At 38.5% G+C, this 21,935-nt stretch overlaps 1 protein-coding gene across 1 annotated transcript in view; it reads right to left on the reverse strand.

Annotated features, from left to right (window-relative positions):
* LOC102473643 (protocadherin gamma-A12) overlaps positions 1-21,935 on the reverse strand; it is a 105,772-nt gene that overhangs the window by 69,042 nt on the left and 14,795 nt on the right.

Genomic DNA, 21,935 nt, shown 5'->3' on the forward strand with positions numbered 1-21,935 from the left:
GAGCGCACGTGCCCTATAGCGAAAAAATCTCTCCAAAAAAAAGAAAAAAATATTTTTTTAAAAAAAGAAAATCTATAGATCACCTTAATAGATGGAGAAAAATATTTAATAAAAACTTTCAAAGTAGAAATAGTGAAACTTTCTCAGGCTACTAAAAGCTATCTATGAAAATTAATGGTGGAAAACTGAATCATTCCCCCTGTCCCCCAAAAAAATGAAAAATAAGTTAAGGATGTCTATTCTTACCATTTCTATTCCATTTTTTTCCAGGAAGTCCTAGCCAATGCAATAGGGTAAATGAAAGAAAGAAAAGGCATACAGGTTGAAAATGAATAAAACTCTAGTTGCAGAAAATGTGTATGGCATGGAGAAAAATCTAAGGAATCTACAAAATAGCTACTAAAACAATTAAAAATACAAGATCAATATACCAAAATTGGGGCCAGCAGGTGACACTGTGGTTAAGGCACTGGCCATGCCCACATGGCTGATCATGGTTCAAGTCTCAGACCTGGTGGCTTGCTTTCTTACTTTCCCCCTCTCTGGTCAAATTAAAATAAATGAATGAATAAATAAAATTTATAAAATAATTATTTAAAAAATATTATACTTTTTCATATTGGCAATGATTAATTGGGAAATGAAAAAAATTTTCAGGGATTATTTTATTTAAATTTATTTATTTATTTTAATTTGACCAGAAAGGGACAGAGTGAGAAAGAGAGAGGGAAAGTGAGAAGGCAAGTTGCCAGGTCCAGGACTCAAACCACAGTTGGCCATGTGAGAGTCCAGCTCCCTTAATCACTCCATTACCTGCCGGTTCCAGGAAATAAAAAAATTTAAAATGCCATATAGAATAGATAAGCACATTGAATAAAAATAAACAAATTTACCAAAATTTGCAGATCTGTACACTAAAAATCACAAAACATTGCTAAGAGAAATTAAAGAATACATAAATAAAGAGATATACTGAAAGAAGACACCTTCATGGCTCCTGAGAACTAGTGATTTCAGGGAAAAAAGAGAAATGAAGATTTTCTACTGATAATTCAGCTTCCAGCCCACAAACTCAAGTGGTAGGAAGCCCCTCAAGTCTTCTCTCTGTCTCTGTCTCTATTTCTTTCTCTCTCTGCCTTTGTCTCTGTCTTCTCATTTTTTGGTAATTTTTCCTTTTTAAAAGTTTATAATGTAAAGTGTTTCCTCGGCTTTCAGCCCCTCCTTTATCTTGTTAATAATCCCTTCTCGCCCTCCCACCCAGGAGAGGCAAAGGGCAGGCCTTCAGAATAATACACCATCATGGTGCCACACGGTTTTCTATTTTTCACTTTTTTTAAAAAAAAACTTTGGGACCAGCAGTTAGCATAATGGCTGTATAGCTGGACTCCCACGTAGTCGACCGCAGTTCGTGTCCTGGACCCGGTGGCTTAAAAGTCACGCCGGGCGCTTGTGCGTGTGTGCCCAAGATCCCGAGAGGAGAATGGAGGAGAAGGGATTGCAGTGTGGCCATCCCCCTGGGGGGTGATTTCTCACTTTCTGTCTCTCGTTGTCTCTTTCTCTCTGTCTGGCGAGCGCACGCGCCCTATAGAAAAAAACCTCTCAAAAATAAATAAATAAATAAATAAATAAATAAATTTTTAGTTTTTAATTTTCCCCCTTCTTTTCTTCTCTGTTTCTTGTTTGTTGTTGTTGTTGTTTTCTCTCTGTTTCCTTTTCTTTTACTTTTATCTCACCTTTCTGCTCTTCAATCTCCTTTCACTGTGTTTCTAGATGGATCTAAGGGAACTATAGCCAAATATCCAAATAGTATTAGGGTTAACATATTCCTCAATATCTACTGAATCTGCTGTGCGAAAGGATGAAAACGGCATGGCAAAGAGATTCCTGATCACTTTTTCTGCATGCTTCTGCACGCTTAGATTGAACTTCAAGTTTAGGAAGAAACACACCATCCATCAGATGACTAGAAATCACCACAGGGCCACAAGAAATTTGGGAAAGCAAGAAAATACCTCTCCTCCAAGGGAAAAGAATAACTCCTCTTCACCCACAGACAGTTCAATGGAAATCATGGAAACATCTGATAAAGAATTTAGAATATTCATAATGGTGAAGCTAACAGAGATGGAAGAGAAGAGAGACAATGAACAGCAGAAAAGAAAGGAGAAAGGAGATGACGAGTTCCAGGAGGAGAGGCAATTCTTATAAAATCTAAAAGAGGAACTAAACACTTTTAAAAAGAATAAAATGGGCTGTGGGGTTTTGAGAGACATGATACTCCGCCCCTCCCCCGTCCCGCTGGCTTAATTGATAAACTCCAATAAATTTGGGGAAAAAAAAAAAGAATCAAATGGACCTGTTAGGGATGACGGCTCTAATACGTGAAGTAAAAAATCTTCCTTGAAAGTATTAAAAGCAGACTAGATCATACAGAAAATAGAATCTCAGATGTAGAAGAGAAAATTGCTGCCTAGAAAAATTTACCTTGAAGACTGGGAAAATTGCCCCCCAAAATGAGAATAATATACAAGAAATACTAGATACCATCAAATGTCCAAATATCTGGATAACTGGTATCCCAGAAGGTGAAGAGACCATTAAGGGGTATTGATAATCTATTTCATGAAATCCTGCAAGAAAACTTTCCAAGCCTAGAAAGGCACTCAAAGATCCAGTCCCAAGAAATACAAAAGACCCCAAATAAAATCAATCCAAGAAGATCTTCTCCAAGACATATTATAGCTAGATTGACCAAAACCACAGACAAAGACAAGATATTAAAATTGGCAAGAGAAAAATGGCAAGTTACCTACAAAGGATACCCCATCAGGCTAATAGCAGACCTCTCATCAGAAACAATGCAAGCAAGGAAAGAATGGGAAAATATATTCAAAGTGTTAAGGGAAAAGCAATTTCAACCAAGAATAATGTACCCCGCAAGATTATCTTTCATATGGGAAGAAAAGACAAGAACATTCTCAGATAAACAAAACCTGAAAGAATTTACCATCACGAGACCAGATCGCCAAGAAGTTCTCAAGGGAGTGCTATGCCAGGAAAATTAAATACAGACACATAGAAATAAGAGTTCAAAAACTAAGAAAATGGCCAACTTAATCATAGGAACAAGTCCAGAGTTTAATATTACATCCAAGAATTCAATCGGGAAGATCGAACCACAGCAGAAGATAGATTAAATACATGAGACTGAACTGGTGAAATAGCGTTTTATGACTTTTGACTAAAATATTACTGATTTTCTTCTAGGCTTTGTTGTCTGGTTTTAAGGTTTTTTTGTCCTATCTTAAACTGTCAAAAGTTTCATACACCTACTATTCGAGTCGTGGACCTGGTGACTTCCTCTCTCACATCCCCTCCTTCTCTGTCTCTGGTCAAATGAAATAAATAAAAATTTTAAAAAAGAAAAAAAAACAAATAATAAAAAAAGAATTAAAAAATGTTTATAAATGGGAACAGCAGATGGTGTGATGGTTATGTCACCAGACTCCCACATAGTCAACCGTACTTTGAGTCCCGGACTCAGCAGCTTAAAACTCACACCAGGTGCATGTAGGTGTGTGCCCAAGATCCCAAGAGGAGAATGAAGGAGAAGGGATTGCAGCATGGCCATCCCCTCAGAGGGTGATTTCTTGCTTTCTGTCTCTTTGTCTCTCTCTGTCTCTCTGGCGAGTGCATGAGCCCTATAGCAAAAATCTCCCTCTCAACACCAACAAACAAACAAACAAAACCAACTTAGAGCCATTTTAAATCTGAGGTGTGTCCTGGCATGTTCAAGGACCAAGGCAACTAAAGCTGTGCTCTAAATCTCATCTTCTAGACCACTGAAACATTCAAACAAGAGGAGAGATTTTGTCACAGACTGACCAGGAACCACTGCAAAGGCACAAGAAATATGAGAAACTAAGGGACTATCTCTCCTATAAGTAAAAAGAACTATCCTTCACCATCCACAGACAGTACAGTGGAACTCATGGAAATGTCTGATAAAGAATTCAGAATATTCATAGTGACAAAACTAAGCGAGATGTAAGAGGTGAGTGACAATGAACTCCAGAAGATGCAGGAGAACGAGACAACAAGTTCCAGGAGGTGAGGAAGTTCTTGCATAATCTGAAAGAGGAAATATGCACCATAAAAAAAAAAAAAGAATCTAATAGAGCTGTTAGATATGAAGGCTGCAATACAGAAAATCAAAACCTCCCTCAAAAGTATTAAAAGTAGGTTAGTTCATGCAGAAGATCAAATCTCAGATGTTGAAGGCAAAACCTCCGACCTAGGAAAAAAACACCAAAAAAATTTGAGAAAATAACCCCCCCCCCAAAAAAGAGAGACGATATAAGAAATACTAGATACCATCAAGTGCCCTTACATGTTGATAATCAGTATCCCAGAAGGTGAAGATACTAATAAGGGCATTGCTAATCTATTCCATGAAATCCTGGAGGAAAACTTGCCAAATCTAGAGAGGCATTCAAATATCTAGGCCCAAGAAATACAAAGGACCCCTAATAGAATCAACCCAAGATCTTCTCCAAGGCACATCCTAGCCAAATTGGCAAAATTCACAAAGACAAGATACTAAATTTGGCAAGAGAGAAACGTCAGGTCACTTATAAAGGTAATCTCATCAGGCTAACATCAGACCTCTCATCAGAAGCAATGCGAGCAAGGAAAGAATGGGAAAATGTATTCAAAGTGTTCATTGAAAAATGGTTTCAATCAAGAATACTATACCCAGCAAGAGTATCCTTCATATGGGAAGAGCAGATAAAAACATTTTCAGATAAATAAAACCTGAAAGAATTTACAAACACCAGACCAGTTCTTCAAGAAGTTCTGAAAGGAGTACTTTACCAGGAAAACTAAAGACACACATATAGAAATAAGAGAACAAAAAGCATTATGACTTTTGAGTAAAACATTACTGTCTTTTTCTTTACTATGTCTTGTTTTCCCAATTTAAGGATATTGAGCTGTTGATAAATTCAGCAATTTGTTAAAATGCTTTTTCTTCTTGTTTGTATCTTTAAACAGAAACATAAATTTTTCTCCCTTCCAGACCTCTCTGGAATTGGAAAATATTTAGAAGTATTCTTATTTTGTGGCAGAATGGCTATCTGCATAAGATCAATAATACCTGTTGCCTTGAATCAGAAGTTGGAAATTCTTGTTATTGGACAGGGCTTTGACTCGAATGTCATATCTGAAGATTAAACCAGAAAACTATGGAACTAAGGTAGATCTCAAGTAAGCCAAAAGAAGCTCTTGGAAAAATGGCCTGGCACCATTAATAGCTCGGCCTGGCAGAGAGGATTAGAGAAGCTATATCAAAGAATTTGTATCATAAAATAACCTGGGCTTTTCCGGTCCAGCATTGTAATCAGTAGAGATGACAAAAGAGCACCCACAACCACAGGGCTATCTTGAGGAAGACTTTGAAGGAAGAAAAAGAGACTGATCTTTGCTCGCAGATGATATGTCACAGAATACTTCATAGGGAGGGCTGAATTGAGAAGGTTTATGTGTGAATTGTGTGTCGGGTGTTTGCTTTTGAACAGTTTGAGTAGTTGACATGTAAATATTTTCTAAAAAGTATTTGAAACTGTACCATCTCTGTTTTTATGGAGTTACAAAAAAAATTATAACTATTTCAAAAATTATCTTTAAAATTCAGTTTTTGGCATTTTGAAAGTTGTTGATTAACTGTCAAGAGCTATGGAGTATAATTTGGGATTTGTAAAATAAATATTTGTGGGAAAATGTGAAAATAAATAAATGATAATAATTAATTTAAAAATTTTTTTGAAAAGTTTATAAAGGGGACCAGCAGATGGTGTAATGGTTGTGTTGCTGAACTCCCACCATAGTTAACTGCAGTTCAAGGCCCAGATCTGGTGCCCTAAAACTCATGCCAGGCACATGTGTGTGCATGCCCAAAATCCTAAGAGGAGACTGGAGGAGAAGGGATTATGGTGTGGCCATACCCTCTGGGAGTGATTTCTCGCTTTCTGTGTCTCTGTCTCTCACACATGCCCAACAGCAAAAATCTCTAAATATATATTTAAAAAAAAGTTTATAAAGTAAAAAAAGCCATAGTTAGCTAGGGTTAAAGTACTATTGAAGAGGGGTAGCCAGTGACATGGTACTTAAAGCAGGTGATATTACATGGCTGACTGTGTGGTTAGAGTCACAGACAGGACAGCTTGAAAAACACACCCAGTGCATGTGTATGTGTGTCCCAAATCCTAAGAGAAGAATGGAAAAGGGATTGCAGAGTGGTCATCCCCAAGGTGGATGCTTTCTTGTACTCACTCTCCTGCAAGTGAATGTGCCTTATAGCAAAAAAAAGTTCAATTGATATTTAAGTAAGAAAAAAGTTTTAGAACTATTTTATTTAGCTTTATTTATTTATTTATTTAAATTTGCCCGGAGAGGGACAGAGAGAGAGAGAGAGAGAGAGAGAGAGAGAAATCACGCTGCCAGGTCATGGACTCGAACCATGGTTGGTCAGAGCCCTTAACCACCATCCCACCTGCTGGTCCCTAAGAAAAAACTTTTTATAAATGTAGTGTAGCTTAACTGTGCACTGTTTATAAATTCTACAGCAGTATACCATAATTCCTAAGCCTTCAGTCACTTACCACTTAGTCAATTCATCCAGGGCAACTTCCAGTCCAGTAAGTTCCATTCAGGATTAAGTGTTCTATACAAGTGCACCATATTGTTACCCATTTTCTTGTTTGTTTTTAATTTGCCAGAGGATATACACACTGACCAGAGAAGGACAAAGAGAGAGGGAGAGGAAGCTAGAGAGAGAGAGGAAGAAGGAAAGGGAGAAGAAAAAGGAGGAGAGGAAAAAAGCATCCTTCAAGGGGCATGATCATGCTGCAATCCATTCTCCTCCATCTCTCCATCCAATTGGGATTTGGAGCAAACATTCACATGCAACTGGCATGTTTTTCAAGCCACTGAGACTGGGATTTGAACCACACTGTCAGTTATGTGGATCTGGCTCTCTTAACCCACTAGGCCACAAAGCTGGTCTCAATTTTTAATGTTCTATATCATATTTTTACTGTACCTTTCTATGTTCAGATATACAACTATTTACCATGATAATTGCCTGTAGTATTCAATACAGTAATGTGCTGTACAGGTTTATAGCTGAGGAGCAAGAGAATATTCCATAAAGCTTAGGTATGCATTGGGTTGTTGGAAAGGTCAGGATGCATTTATGCACCAAAAATCCAACAGTAGGCTACACCGTCTAGGCTTGTTTAAGCATAGCTTACGCTGTTCACACAATGATGAAATCACCTAATAACACATTTCTCAGAACTTATCCTCATTGTTTAGCAATGCATGACTACAATACATATATATGCATATATAGTATATGTGTTTATATAACAGTATCAAGTGTATGTGTGTGTGTATACACGCACACATATATTTTATTTTTCTCTGCTCTGTGTGTGTGTGTGTACAGAAAGAGAGAGAGCCCAGAAAAACATCACACATATATGCATGATTTTTTTAAGAGAGAATTTTGCTATAGGGCTTGTGCGCTTGCCAGAGAGACAGAAAGATAGAAAGTGAGAACTCACTCCCCCACTGCTCTTCCATTCTCCTCTTGGGATTTTGGGCATGCATGCACACACATCCAGCATGAGTTTTAAGATGCCGGGTCCGGGACTTGAAGTGTGGTCAACTATGTGGGAGTCTAGTGATGTAACCATAAGGTAATCCATTGGTCCCCATGCATAATTTTTTTTCTTTCTTTCTTCAATAAGCAAAAGAGACAGAGAGAAAGGCAACCTCCCCAACAGGGTCTTGACACCACGATCTACCTCTTGATTCAGCAAGCCCCAGATCACTATCTGTGTGCCTGGTTTACTCAGGGAGGTCTCTGGACAAAACCCAGATCCTTCCCATGTAGGTCAGCTTCTCAGAGCATCGCATTTTACTGCTGCATTACCATCTGGCCCCATAGTCAAATAATTTTTGATGAAAGTGCCAAAATTATTTATAGGAAAGAATAGTCTTCTTGGCAAATTTTCCCAAAGGGACTGCATACACTTTCAAAAATATACATCTTGGGACTGGCAGGTGGCATGATGGTTAAGGGTGCTGGACTCCCACATGGCCCAACATGGTTTAAATCCCAGACCTGGTGGCTTGCTTTCTCACTTTCCATCTCTCTCTCTTGCTCTGTCCCTCTTTGGTCAAATTTGAACAAACAAACAAATAAATAAAGTTAAATAAAATAATTATTAATATATATATATATATATCTTTACTCTTAGCTCAAACCATCACAAATATTATCTCAAAATAAATCATAGGTCAAGTCGTAAATGGTAAAACTATAAAACTTCTAGAAGAAAATATCAGAGAAAAATTATAAGGTTTTAATAGACAAAAACTATTTTTAGAATTAGTTATTTAATTTTATTTATATTATTATTTTTTAACTTGCTACAAGGCATGTGTGCTCATCAGAGAGAGAGAGAGGGAAAGTGTAAAAGCAAGCTGCCACATTAACTGGACATAAACTGCAGTCAACCATGTTGGAGTCCAGTGCCTTAATCACCATGCTACTTGCTGGCCCCAGGCAAAGACTTTTTTTTTATTTACTTTTTAAGATTTATTTATTTCATTTCATTTATTCATTCATTTATCTTTAATATGACCAGAGAGAGAGAGAAAGTTAGAAAGCAAGCCATCAGGTCCAGGACTCAAACCATGGTCGGCTATGTGGGAGTGTCCAATGCCTTAACCACCATGCCATCTGCTGGTCCCAGGCAAAGACTTCTTAAGGACATAAAAAACATAAATTACAAAATAAATAGTGACTAAATTAAGCTTTATCCAAATTACAACTTGTCTTCTGTAAAAGATACTACTGGGAACTTTCCAGAACACTCGGTCAGAAACTGAGAAGCAGCGGCTGCCCAGCTGCATACAGCTATGCGCACCTTCCCACCCCTACTCTGGTGCTCACTGGCTGTAGAAAATGGTGAAAGACACCCCTGGGGGCTGATTTATCACTTTCTATCTCTCTGTCTCTCCAGTGAGTGTGCACACTGCACACCCTATAGCAAAAATCTCTCTCTAAAAACAAAAAAAAAAAAGAAGAAGAAAAAGAAAATGGTGAAAGAAATGACTTATTATGATGTTTTGGGGGTCAAACCCAATACCCAGGAAGAACTGAAGAAGGTTTACAAGTAAACTGGCCTTGAAGTACCACCCTGATAAGAATCCAAATGAAGGCAAGAAGTTTAAACAGATTTCTCAAACTCATGAAGTTCTCTCTGATGTGAAAAAAAGGGAATTATATGACAAAGGAGGAGAGCAGGCACTAAAGAGGGTGGAGAAGGTGGTGGTTCTGGCTCCCCAATGGACATCTTTGATATGTGTTTTGGAGGAAGAGGAAGGATGCAGAGAGAAAGAAGAGGTAAAAATGTTGTACATCAGCTGTCAGCAACCTTAGAAGATTTATAAAATGTTGCAACAAGAAAATGGGCCCTGCAAAAGAATGTGATTTGTGACAAATGTGAAGGCTGGGGTGGTAAGAAAGGAGCAGTAGAGCGCTGTCCCAATAGCCGAGGTATTGGAATCCAAATAAGAATTCATCAGGTAGGACCTGGAATGGTTCAGCAAATTCAGTCTGTAAGTATGGAGTGCCAAGGCCATGGGGAACGGATTAGTCCTATAGACAGATATAAAAGTTGCAATGGAAGAAAGACAGTTTGAGAGAAGATCCTAAAAGTTCATGTTAACAAAGGCATGAAAGATGACCAGAAGAGGGGAACCAGCAGTTAGCTTAATGGCTATGTCACTGGACTCCCACGTAGTCGACCGCAGTTCGTGTCCCCGACCCGGTGGCTTAAAACTCACGCCGGGCGCGTGTGCGTGCGTGCCCAAGATCCCGAGAGGAGAATGGAGGAGAAGGGATTGCAGCGTGACCATCCCCCCTGGGGGGTGATTTCTCGCTTTCTGTCTCTCTGTCTCTGTCTGGCGAGCGCATGCGCCCTATAGCGAAAAAAAACCTCTCAAAAAAAAAAAAAAAAAAAAGATGACCAGAAGATAACATTCCATGGTGAAGAAGACCGAGAACCAGGATTGGAGCCTGGAGATATTACCATTGTACTAGATCGGAAAGATCATGCCGTTTTTACTCAACAAGAAGAGCTTTTCAGGTGTATGGACATACAGCTGGTTGAAGCATTGTGTGGCTTCCAGAAACCAGTATCCACTCTTGACAACCAAACCAACCAAACCACCTCTCGTCCAGGTCAGACTGTCAAGCATGGAGATATCAAGTGTGTGTTAAATGAAGCCATGCCAATTTATCATAGACCATATGAAAAGGGTCACCTAATTATTAAATTTAAGGTAAACTTCCCTGAGAATGGTTCTCTGTTTCCTGATAAACTGTTTGCTGGAAAAACTTCTACCTCAGAGGAAGGAATAGAAGAGATGAATGAAATGGACCAGGTAGAACTGGTGGACTTTGATCCAAATCAGGAAAGATGGTGCCATTACAATGGAGAAGCATATGAGGATAATTAACATCATCCCCAAGGAGGTGTTCAGCGTCAAACCACTTGATGGGGCCAGTAAATAACACTCACTGCTGGCATTTTATATGCAGTAGTGAATGAGTGAATAACTATAATCATAACAGGCTTACTACTCGCTATTGTTTTTGTTTTAATATTCATCTATAGTAGTGTTTTAAAAGTTAAATGAAGAATAAATACAAATATAAAAGCTCTGACTTTGCCCTGTATGTATGATGGCTTCCGTGTGCAAGATGCAGCTGTAATACTGTAAAAACTACAAAGTTCCCCTAGCATTTGTTAGGCCATTCCTTGTGACTGATTTCAGCTATGTACATGGATAAGCATAGACTGAAATGCTAGATATATGTATTGACTTCAGTGTATGACCTTTCATTGTCAAGCTATGAAATTAAAATCCTGTATATAACTGGTAATCAGAAGGAGAAAACATTTGTAGTAAAAAGAAAAATACTACTAAGAAAATGAAAAGAGTTGGGAACCAGCAGTTAGTGTAATGGCTATGTCACTGGACTCCCATGTAGTTGACTGCGGTTCGCGTCCTGGACCTGGTGGCTTAAAAAAAAAAAAAAATGAAAAGACAAGTCACAGTCTGGGATAAAATATTCACAAAACATGAATGTGACAAAGAACTGACATCCAGAAAATTTATTTAATTTTTGGGGTAGTTTTTACTGTGGGGCATGGCAGTCACTGGAGAGAGACAGTAAAAGAGAGAGAGAAAGTGAGAAACCACCACCACCATCACCCCCTGGGATATGGCCATTTCACCATCTCCTCTCCATTTCTCTTTGCCTTCAGGATTTGGGGCATGCATACACATGCACCTGATGTATTTTTCAAGCCACTGGGTCTAAACTCCAATCATGAAGTCAGTTATGTGGTATCTAGCTGCCTTAATCACTACACCACCAGCTAGTCCAAAAACAAAAAAAATTTTTTGAGAGGTTTTTCGCTATAGGGCGCGTGTGCTCGCCAGACAGACAGAGAGACTTAGAGACAGAAAGCGAGGAATCACCCCCCAGGGGGGATGGTCACGCCGCAATCCCTTCTCCTCCATTCTCCTCTCAGGATCTTGGGCACGCACGCACACGTGCCCAGCATGAGTTTTAAGCCACCGAGTCTGGGATGCGAACTGCAGTCGACTACGTGGGAATCCAGCGACATAGCCATTACGCTAACTGCTGGTTCCCCAAAAACAAAATTTTAAACTCCCACAGCATAAAACACAATGCTCTGCAGGCTGGCCCACATGGGAAGGTTCAGTTTGCATTCAGAGATCTCCCTGAGTATGCCAGGCATGTACATGCCCATTATACAAAGACTGGCTGGAACTGGAGGTTTCTCTCTATCTCTCGTCTCTCTGTCTTTCTCATTCATGAGAGAAATAAATAAATAAACTTTAAAATTAAAAAGGAACAAATTACTGACACATGCAATAAAATGGATGACTTTTGAAAACGTGGAGGGTTATCCCTACTGCAGCACAGTGGTAATGTGCTGTTCAAGAGAAGCTAGATCCCACATGGAAACTGCAGTTCAAATTCTCAGTTAGGCTGAAACACACTGGGCATGCGCATGATGCCCAAGATCTGACAGGCTGGAGAACTGAAGTAAGGGGATCACAGAACGACCAAAGCCTGTGGAGGGTGTTTCCTCTCTCTCTCTCTGTCTCTCCCATGCATGCTCATGATCTTTATCTAAAAAACAGGGAAAAATTTTAAAGAATTATTTATTATCATTATTTTTTTCAATTTTGACCAGAGAGACAGAGAGAGAGAGAGAGAGCAAGCTGCCAGCTCCAGGACTCAAACCATGTGACCATGTGGGAGTTCAGCACCTTTAACCACCACACCACCTGCCGGCTCCCCCCAAAAAATTTTTAACAATTATTTTATTTATTGGCATCAGCAGTTGGTGTAATGGCTATGTCGCTGGACTCCCATGAAGTCGACCGCAGCTAGAGTCCCAGACCTGGTGGTTTAAACTCATGCCGGACGCCTGTGCATGTGTGCCCAAGATCCCGAGAGGAGAATGAAAGAGAAGGGATTGTGGCGTGGCCATCCCCCCACTCCCCCCCCGGGAGTGATTTCTCACTTTCTGTCTCTCTGTCTCTGTCTTTCTGGTGAATGCACACAACCTATAGCAAAAAAGAAAAAAAAAACTTTCCAAAAAAAAGAATTATTTTATTTATCACTATCATTATTATTACTACTACTATTATTATTTGACCAGAGAGAGAAGGAAAGAGAGAAAGCAAGCTAATAGGTTCGGGACTCGAACTGCGGTTGGCCATGTAGGAGTCCAGCACCCCAACCACCATGCCACATACTGGCCCCAAGGAAAAATATGTTGCAAAACAAAAGTAAATAACATGTTGAGCAAAAGAAAGCAACCACAAAGAGTACATGTTATAGGATTCTATTTAGATGAAATTCTGGAAGAGAGAAAACTAATTTATAGTGACAGGAAGCAGATCAGTTGTTGCCTGGAGCTAGAGATGTGGGGAATTGATTGTAAAAGGGCATGAGAGAAAATGTGAAGGTTATAGAAATGTTCTATATTTTTATTGTGATGATGGGTACACAGAGATACATGTTTCTCAAATTCATTGAGCTGTATGATTTTAAAAAGTAAATTTACTATATATAAATTATGCTTTAATAAATCTGGTAAGTTTTTTTTTTTTTTAATTTGCTATAGGCCATGTGTGTTCACTGAAGAGAGACACCGAAGGCAGAGGGAGAGGAGAAATGTGAGAAAGCACTCCCCTAGGGGGTACGGCCACACTGCAATCCCCTTTCTTCCATCTCTTGAGATTTGGAGCATAGCTGGTCATGCACCTGGCATGTTTTTCAAGTCACAGAGTCTGGGATTCAAACAGTGCAGTTAACCATATGGGATTCAGTCACCTTAACCACCAAGTCACCACTGGCCCTAAAAATGGTAAGTTTAAAATAGCACAGCGGGGGGTCAGCAGGTGGCACAGTGGTTAATAGTGTTGGACTCCCACAGGGCTGACCATGGTTTGCATCCCAGACCTGGTGGCTTGCTTTCTCACTTTCAGTCTCTCACTCTCTCTCACTCTGTCTTTCTCTGGTCAAATTAAAATAAACAAACAAATAAAGTTAAATAAAATAATTATTTAAAAAGATAAATTATTATTTTTTTAAAAATCACAGTGCTAAAGAGTATATGCAGGTTGGGAACCAGCAGTTAGCGTAATGGCTATGTCGCTGGATTCCCACGTAGTTGACCACGGTTCGTGTCCCGGACCCGGTGGCTTAAAACTCACGCCGGGCACGTGTGCGTGCATGCCCAAGATCCCGAGAGGAGAATGGAGGAGAAGGGATTGCGGCGTGACCATCCCCCCTGGGGGGTGATTTCTCGCTTTCTGTCTCTATGTCTCTCTCTGTCTGTCTGGCGAGCGCACGCGCCCTATAGCGAAATCTCTCAAAAAAAAGTTCATAATCTGTAGCAGGCAGTCTTCACATTATACAGCAGTGCAAGAACTTGAAACTGCCCATGTAAGCTAAAACTGCATAAAGTGATCTTAATAATCACAGGAAAATTATTGCTCTGTGACTTTTAAAATTTTTTATTAGAACTTTAAAAACTTTCTTACTGTTGGTTATACGTTTATAGGGAATTTAAAAAAAACTAGTAAAACTAGTATTTATTTTTATATAGTATAACTTAAAACACTAAGACCACTGAGAATTAAAGAGTTTAGTTTCTTGGTTAAAAATAATGTATGGGGGGACCAGCAGGTGGCATGGTGGTTAAGGCACTGGACTTGCCCACTTGCTTTCTAACTTTCTCTTTCTGTGTGTGTGTCTGTGTGTGTGTGTGGTCAAGTTAAAATAAATGATGAATAAATAAAATTAAATAAAATAACTACTACTACTAATAATAATGCATGAGGGACCAGCAGACTCTCAATAGTCAATTGCGGTTCAAGTCCCAGACCTGGCAGCTTAAAACTTATTGCCAGCCATGTGTGCTTGCATACCCAAGATCCCAAGAGGAGAATGAAAGTGAAGAGACTGTGGCTTAAACTCATGCTGGGCGCATGTGCGTGCGTGCCCGAGATCTTGAGAGGAGAATGGAGGAGAAGGGATTGCTGCATGGCCATCCCCCCTGGGGGGTCATTTCTCGCTTTCTGTCTGTCTCTTTGTCTCTCTGACAAGCGCACACACCCTATAGCAAAAACCTCTCAAAAAAAAAAAAAAAAAAAAGAAAAAAAGAAATAGTTAGGGATAATTTGTTGCATAGCAATGGATAACTAATACACTACACAGAATTGCCTAGTTTAAATATAGTTAACAAACATAAACGCATACAAATGAATCATATTCTACAAAATAAACTACTATAATTCTTAAAAATGTTGGTTCCATTTAAATAAAGCAAGGCTGAGAAGCTGTTTCAGGTTAAAATAAACTGAAGAGATGTGACAACCAAATGCAATATAAAATCCTGGACTTGATAAAAGCTATTATGAGGTATCAATGAAATTTTAATATGGACTATAGATTAGATAAAAAAAATATATATCAATATTAAAATTCCTATTTTCTTATTAAAACTCACATATAAAAGAATGCCTTTGTTCTTAGGGAATACATAATGATGTGTTTATAAATAAAGAGACATGATATCTACAATTTACTCTCAAATGGGACACAAAAGTAACATATTTGTACATACACACAAATACATACACATACCTGCATTCATGTAGGTATGTGTGTGAACATCTTATGTTCAATAAGTTTTAGAAAATGTACACACTAATATAACCTACCACTCTTTCAAGATTAGAAATATTTCTGCATACACATATGTATTTATATATATGTATAAATAGAGAGAGAGAGAGAGATACAATTTTTTGGTCAATTCTCACAACTCTGCTGTAAATTTGAAGTCATTTCAAAATGGAAAGTTAAAAATAAAAAGTCCAGGGCTGGCTGGTGGTACAGTGGTTGAGGTGCTGGATTCCCACATGCCTGACTGCGGTTTGAGTCCCAGACCTGGTGGCTTGCTTTCTCACTCTCTCTCTCTCTGGTCAAATTAAAATAAATAAATAAATAAAGTTAAATAAAATAATTTTCAAAATTTAAAAAGAGTAAAATAATGGTGATCATGTGTCCAACCACACTTAATATCTATATTTAAATGTTTCTCAGAACCTCAAACTGAACACATACTTGACTTTGAGTCCCAGACCTGGTGGCTTGCTTTCTCACTCCATTTCAAAATGGAAAGTTAAAAATAAAAAGTCCAGGGCTGGCTGGTGGTACAGTGGTTGAGGTGCTGGATTCCCACATGCCTGACTGCGGTTTGAGTCCCAGACCTGGTGGCTTGCTTTCTCACTCTCTCTCTCTCTGGTCAAATTAAAATAAATAAATAAATAAAGTTAAATAAAATAATTTTCAAAATTTAAAAAGAGTAAAATAATGGTGATCATGTGTCCAACCACACTTAATATCTATATTTAAATGTTTCTCAGAACCTCAAACTGAACATGCCTACAACTTAATTCTTGATTTCCTTAAATCTACTTTTTGCCAATTTTCCACATCTGACTTTGTCCATCTGGTTCCTTTATTTAGAAACCTAGAAATCACACCTAATTTTCCCCTTATCCATGGTACTTATTCATTCAGCAATATTTTATTGAGAATATATCACTTGCCAGGCAATAATCTTCTCAGACATTGTGGAATATAATAAACATAATAGTCCCTACCCTCATGGAGTTTATATTCCACCTATTCCATTATTAAGTCTTACTGAGTCTATTTTCTAAATATATATCCAATCCACCCATTAATTTCTATATTCACTTCTTCCCCTTTAATCCAAGCCAGCACCATTTCTTGTCAGGAACTCCACCATAGTCTCCCTTTAGATCCTCCTGTTTCCATTTATAACCCTCATAAATTAATTCTCTATAGAGCAGCCAGAGTAATAATAAAATCTCAAATCATATTTGGTCACTGTTTAAAATCTTTCAATAGGAGCTAGCACGTGGCATGGTAGATAAAGGCACTGAATTCCCACATGGCTGACAGTGGTTCGAGTCCTGGATCTGGTGGCTTGCTTTCTCACTTTCCCTTTCTCTCTCTTTCTGTCTCTTTCTGGTCAAATTAAATAATAATAATAACAACAAAAAATGGGATGAAATAAATAATTCTAAAAAAAACCCCCTTTCAATAGCCCCTAAATATAAGTGTACTAGCAATAAAATCTGGAATTTTTTTTAAAGCTTATTTGCTTATTTCTTCAGAGAAAGTCACCTCCATCAGAATCTTCATGCTGCATCCACTCCCAGCCTCAGTCAACCCAGATCATGGGCATGTACATGTGCTCAATGTGCTCAGAGAGGTCCTGGGACATGAAATGAGACCTTCCCATGTGGGTCTGACATTGCATAACACTGCAGTACTGCACCACTGGCTAGCCTCCATTAGTAGACCTGGCAGACATCAATGCCTACTCTGTGGGTGGACTCTCCCAACCTATACACTGCAGAGAATGGAAACTTGAACTTATATAAAAGTGGCTTATATTTATACTATATTCTCATACAATATAGTGTGAAAACAGAGCACCCTGTACTTATTTTTCAAAAGTGTATAGAATAACAAAATCAGCAGCTTTTTCGTAAAGTAGAAATCAACAATCAGAAAAGTAAAAACAATACTATTTACAATAGCATTAAAAAACATCAAATGTGGGGCCAGCTGGTGGTGTGATGGTTAAGGAAGCTGGATCCTATATGGCCTACTTTGCAATTCAAATCCCAGACCCAGTAGCTTGAAAAACATGCTGATGCATGTGCATATATCCCCAAAATCCCAAGAGGAGAATGAAGGAGAAGGAACTGAGGCATAGTTATCACCCCAAGGGATAATTTCTCACTTTCCCTCTCACTGTCTCTGTCTCTCTTCAGCAAGTGCATGCACCCTATGACAAAAATCTAAAATAAGAAAAAAAGAAACATAAAATATGTAGAGATAATTTTATGAAATAGATGCAACACATCTACATTAAAAATTATAAAATAGGGGCTGGCAGGTGGTGTGGTGGTTAAGGCACTGGACTCACATGTGGGAAACCACAGTTCAAGTCCTAGACCTGGTGGCTTGTTTTCTCTCTCTCCGTGTCTTTCTCTCAGGTCAAATTAAAAATAATAATAATAAATAATTCTTTTAAAAATTATAAAACATAGCTAAGAAAAATTAAAGAAGACCTAATTAAGTGGGAATATATACCATGTTCATGGATTGGAAATCTCAATATTGTTAAGATGATACCTCTCCAATAGAACTACTGATTCAATGTAATGCTATTCGAAACTCCTTCTGGCTTATTCCCACCCACTCCCACTAGAAATTGAGAAGATGATTTTAAGTTATCTGGAAAGACAAAGGACTAAGACGAGGAAAAACAATATTGAAAAAGAAGAAAAAGTTGGAAGACTGACCTATCTGACTTCAAGACTTACTATAAAATTACAATAGGGGACCAGATAGTGGTGCAGTAGTAATGCAATACTCAGCAAGGCTGACCCACATGGGAATGTCCCAAGGAATGTCTCTTGTATCCAGAGATCATCCTGAATATGTTTGACTATGATATATTGCTGGCTGAAATGGGGTAGATTATGGTACAAGACCTTGATCTTGTTATGGGGTGCCTAAGAGAGACTTTCTGTCTGTCTCTTTCTCTGATTTTCTCACTCATGGAAGAAAGAAATGAACTTTTAAAAGGTTACAATAATCAATACCATGTGGTTTTAGCAAAAGGACAGACAAATAGATGATAAAATATAATAGTGAATATAGAAATAGAACCACAGGGGCTGGCAGGTGATGTGGTGGTTGAAGATGCTGGACTCCCACATGGCTGACTGTGGTTCAAGTCTTGAACGGGTAGCTTGCTTTCTCACTTTCTCTTTCTCTCTCTGTCTTTCTCTGGTTAAATTTAAAGCAAATACTGATAATAACAAACAAAGTTAAATTAAATAATTCTTTTTTAAAAAAAGAAATAGAACCACATATGTCAGTTGAAATATTTCAACAAGGGTGCCAATGTAATTCAATAGAAAAAGAAAAATCTTTTCAATAAATGTTTAAAAATATGGGGTGAAAAAGAGCCTTGATTTTCACCTTACTGAATTGCTACTGCATGCTACATCCATCTTAAATAAAAGAGAGGAGTCAACAAATATCAAATAAGTGCCCTTTGTTCGTCACAAATATTCACCATCTCCTCCTCTACTATACTGCTAGAGGAAAGTATTACACAATGTAAATACAGTACATGGAAGTGACACATACTTGCTGAGACACTTGCCTTTTCATGGTTTCTAAACTTTAGGAGAAGAATTCAGGTTAAAGGCTGGCAGGTGGTGTGGTGGTTAAAGACACTGGATTCCCACATGGCCGACTGCAGTTAGAGTTCCAGTCCTGGCTGTTTGCTTTCTCAATTTCCCTTTCTCTCTCTCTGTCTCTGTCTGGTCAAATTAAAAATAATAATAACAAATGGAAATAAATAAATGAACAATTCTTAAAAACATAAAAAGAATCCAGGTTGAAGATGCCAAATTATCTGATTTGCTGAATTTTTCTTAGAGACTAAACTCCAGGTATAATAAAATTAAAATATAATAGCTTAGGTAAACCATAGAACCCATAACAATAAAGAAACCTTTTGTGTATATGTACACACTTTCATTTGTTTCTCTGCTAATATTTTTTTCTTTTGCCTTATCAGTGATTCTCCTTTCACTCTTTTTTTTAAAAATTATTTTATTTAACTTTATTTATTTACTTATTTAATTTTGACCAGACAGGTACAGAGCCAGAGAGAGAGAGAGAGAAAGTGAGAAAGCAAGGCACCAGGTCAGAGACTTGAACCTCAGTCAGCCATGTGGGAGTCCAGCTCCCTTAACCACCATGACACTTGCCGGCCCCACATGCTTTTTTCTTCACTCTTTTTTAATTTTTAAAAAATGTTTCTTTTAAATTTGCTGTAGAGTGTGTGCACTAGCTGGAGAGAGAGAGAGAGAAAGAGAGAAAAAATGAGAGCATCCCCTGGGAAGGATGTCACACTGCAATCCCTTCTCTATTCTCCTCTCAGGATTTTGGGCATGTATACAATGCATCCAGCATGTTTTCCAAGCCACAGAATCCAGGACATGAACTGTACAATCAGCCATATGGGATTCAGCTGCCTTAACTACCACACCTTTGGCTGTCCCTCTTCTTTCACTCTTTTCAGAGTTTCCATATCCCATTTTATCTAACTTTTCTTTCCAAAAGTAACTGTTTCTTCTTTTTTCCTTCTTCTTCTTTAGGTGAGCAAAATGGCAAGCTTCCATTTACTGGTAGTGAAGTACTTATATAAGGGAAATTTAATAAGTAAATGTTTTTTATTTTATACTTTTGAAGTATTTGTAAATTGCTAGTTCAATGGCATGCTATGCTAACATTTTTTAAAGAGTTATTTTAACTTTATTTATTTATTGATTTATTTGATGAGAGAGAAACAAAAAGAGAGAGAGAGAAAGTGAGAAAGCAAGCCACCAGGTACAGGACTTGAACTGTGGCCAGTCATGTGGGAGTCCAGTGCCCTTAACCACCATGCCACCTACCGGCCCACTATGCTAACATTTTCTAGACTCATTTGTACAATCACCTGATTACATGGGAGTGTTCATATCCAAATATACTTAAGTTATCTGAATTGGCCCAATTTCTGAAACCTCAAATAGCTCAGAGGGGGAGAGCTTTTTGTACTACAGAGAATGATGGAATGGACAGAGTAAGGGAACAAGACACAGTCTAACTTTTGGTGGTGCTCATACACTATTTTGAAGAGCAAGATTCAGTACAAGAAGGAGGCTGGAATACTCAGTCATAAGCATCTCTTCCATGGGATGATAATTTTCAGGATAGTGGCCCAGCAATTTTAATTAGTCTTACTAGATTTGTTGAGATGACAGGCTAACATTATCAGCCAGATTGTCTTTTGCATTGAGATAAATTTCTCAAACAGAAAATGAAAAAGCCATGTGTTGAATGAGAAATGATAAACAGTGATTCTGAGCTAGAAATATGAATCGTTTATATATTGGGGCATCAGAAAAGACACAAGTATTTTTCTATGCAAAAATACATCATGACCTTTTCCATAACTAAATATAATACAATGATCAAGATTTGCACTCTACTTTTTTGGATTAATTTGAATATTAATAAATGCTATGGTTAATCTGATACTCCCATCATGCCTAATCACCATCTCTTGAGCTTGCCATGCCAAGTGTCTCTCAGTTTAGGCCCTTTGCTCTTGCTGCCAAAAATACCCTTTTCTGAGATCTTTAAATATACTTCAGACTGAAAGAAAACCTATTTGTGATAGAACTTGGTTTCATCAAGAATGTCTCACCTTCAAGGGTATATTTCAGCCCAAGCAAGCAGAATCATCCGAATCATCCCCTTCCTCTGAGGGGTTTCCTGCAGTAAGGTTGCTATTGAGTCCTGAAATGTAGGGTGCAAAAAAGGGTTTTCACTCAGCCCTGAATTAGAAGAGGCAGCATACATCTGGTAGTAGTATGGAATTGTAGAGCTACAGTAACCCTGAAACTGGTGGTAGAGTGGGAGAGATCTATAAGAAAAGAATTCAAGATCAGGCCCTTTTTGGGTCTTAAACCAGCACAAATAATGCAATCAGAAAGACTAAAAAAGAAACTAAAGCTAATGCAACCACCAGATAAACATTAATTTGGGACTCATTGTGTAAATTTGCCCAGATCTAGTAGCACCTCCTGCGGGTTATCTGCAAAAACCAATTACAGCATGGTAGTGGTCAAGAGGGGTGACTGTCCACAATCATGCACACCTACCATCAGGTGCTGTCGCTTCATGTCCCTCTTGCCCAACATATGCACCATGTACGCTTTGCCTGTGTGAGCCCCAGGGTAAAAAGTCCCAGCTTGCTGGCCTGCAGGACGTGTAAGGAAAACCAGGCGTTGTCTGAAGTCATTGCCCACTGCCACCACCTTCGTGAACAGGTAGCCAGGCTCTGTAGAGCACAGCACCATACTGAAGAGCTTGGAGCAGTCGGGTCCTAGCACGGGGTATAGCACAGCACACTGTCGTTCAGGTTGCCCACCAGTACACGCAGGCTCATGTTGGTGTTGAGCGTTGTAGAGCCCTGGTCTTGGGCCTGTGGTATCAGCTTGAAGGTATAAAGCTGCTTGTGGTCAAAGGTGCAATCAAACACCACCCTTTTTTTTTTTTTTTTTTTTTT

Source organism: Tupaia chinensis, unplaced genomic scaffold (genome assembly GCF_000334495.1).
Source record: "Tupaia chinensis unplaced genomic scaffold, TupChi_1.0 Scaffold138644_1, whole genome shotgun sequence".
In the NCBI taxonomy this organism is placed as follows: Eukaryota; Metazoa; Chordata; class Mammalia; order Scandentia; family Tupaiidae; genus Tupaia; species Tupaia belangeri.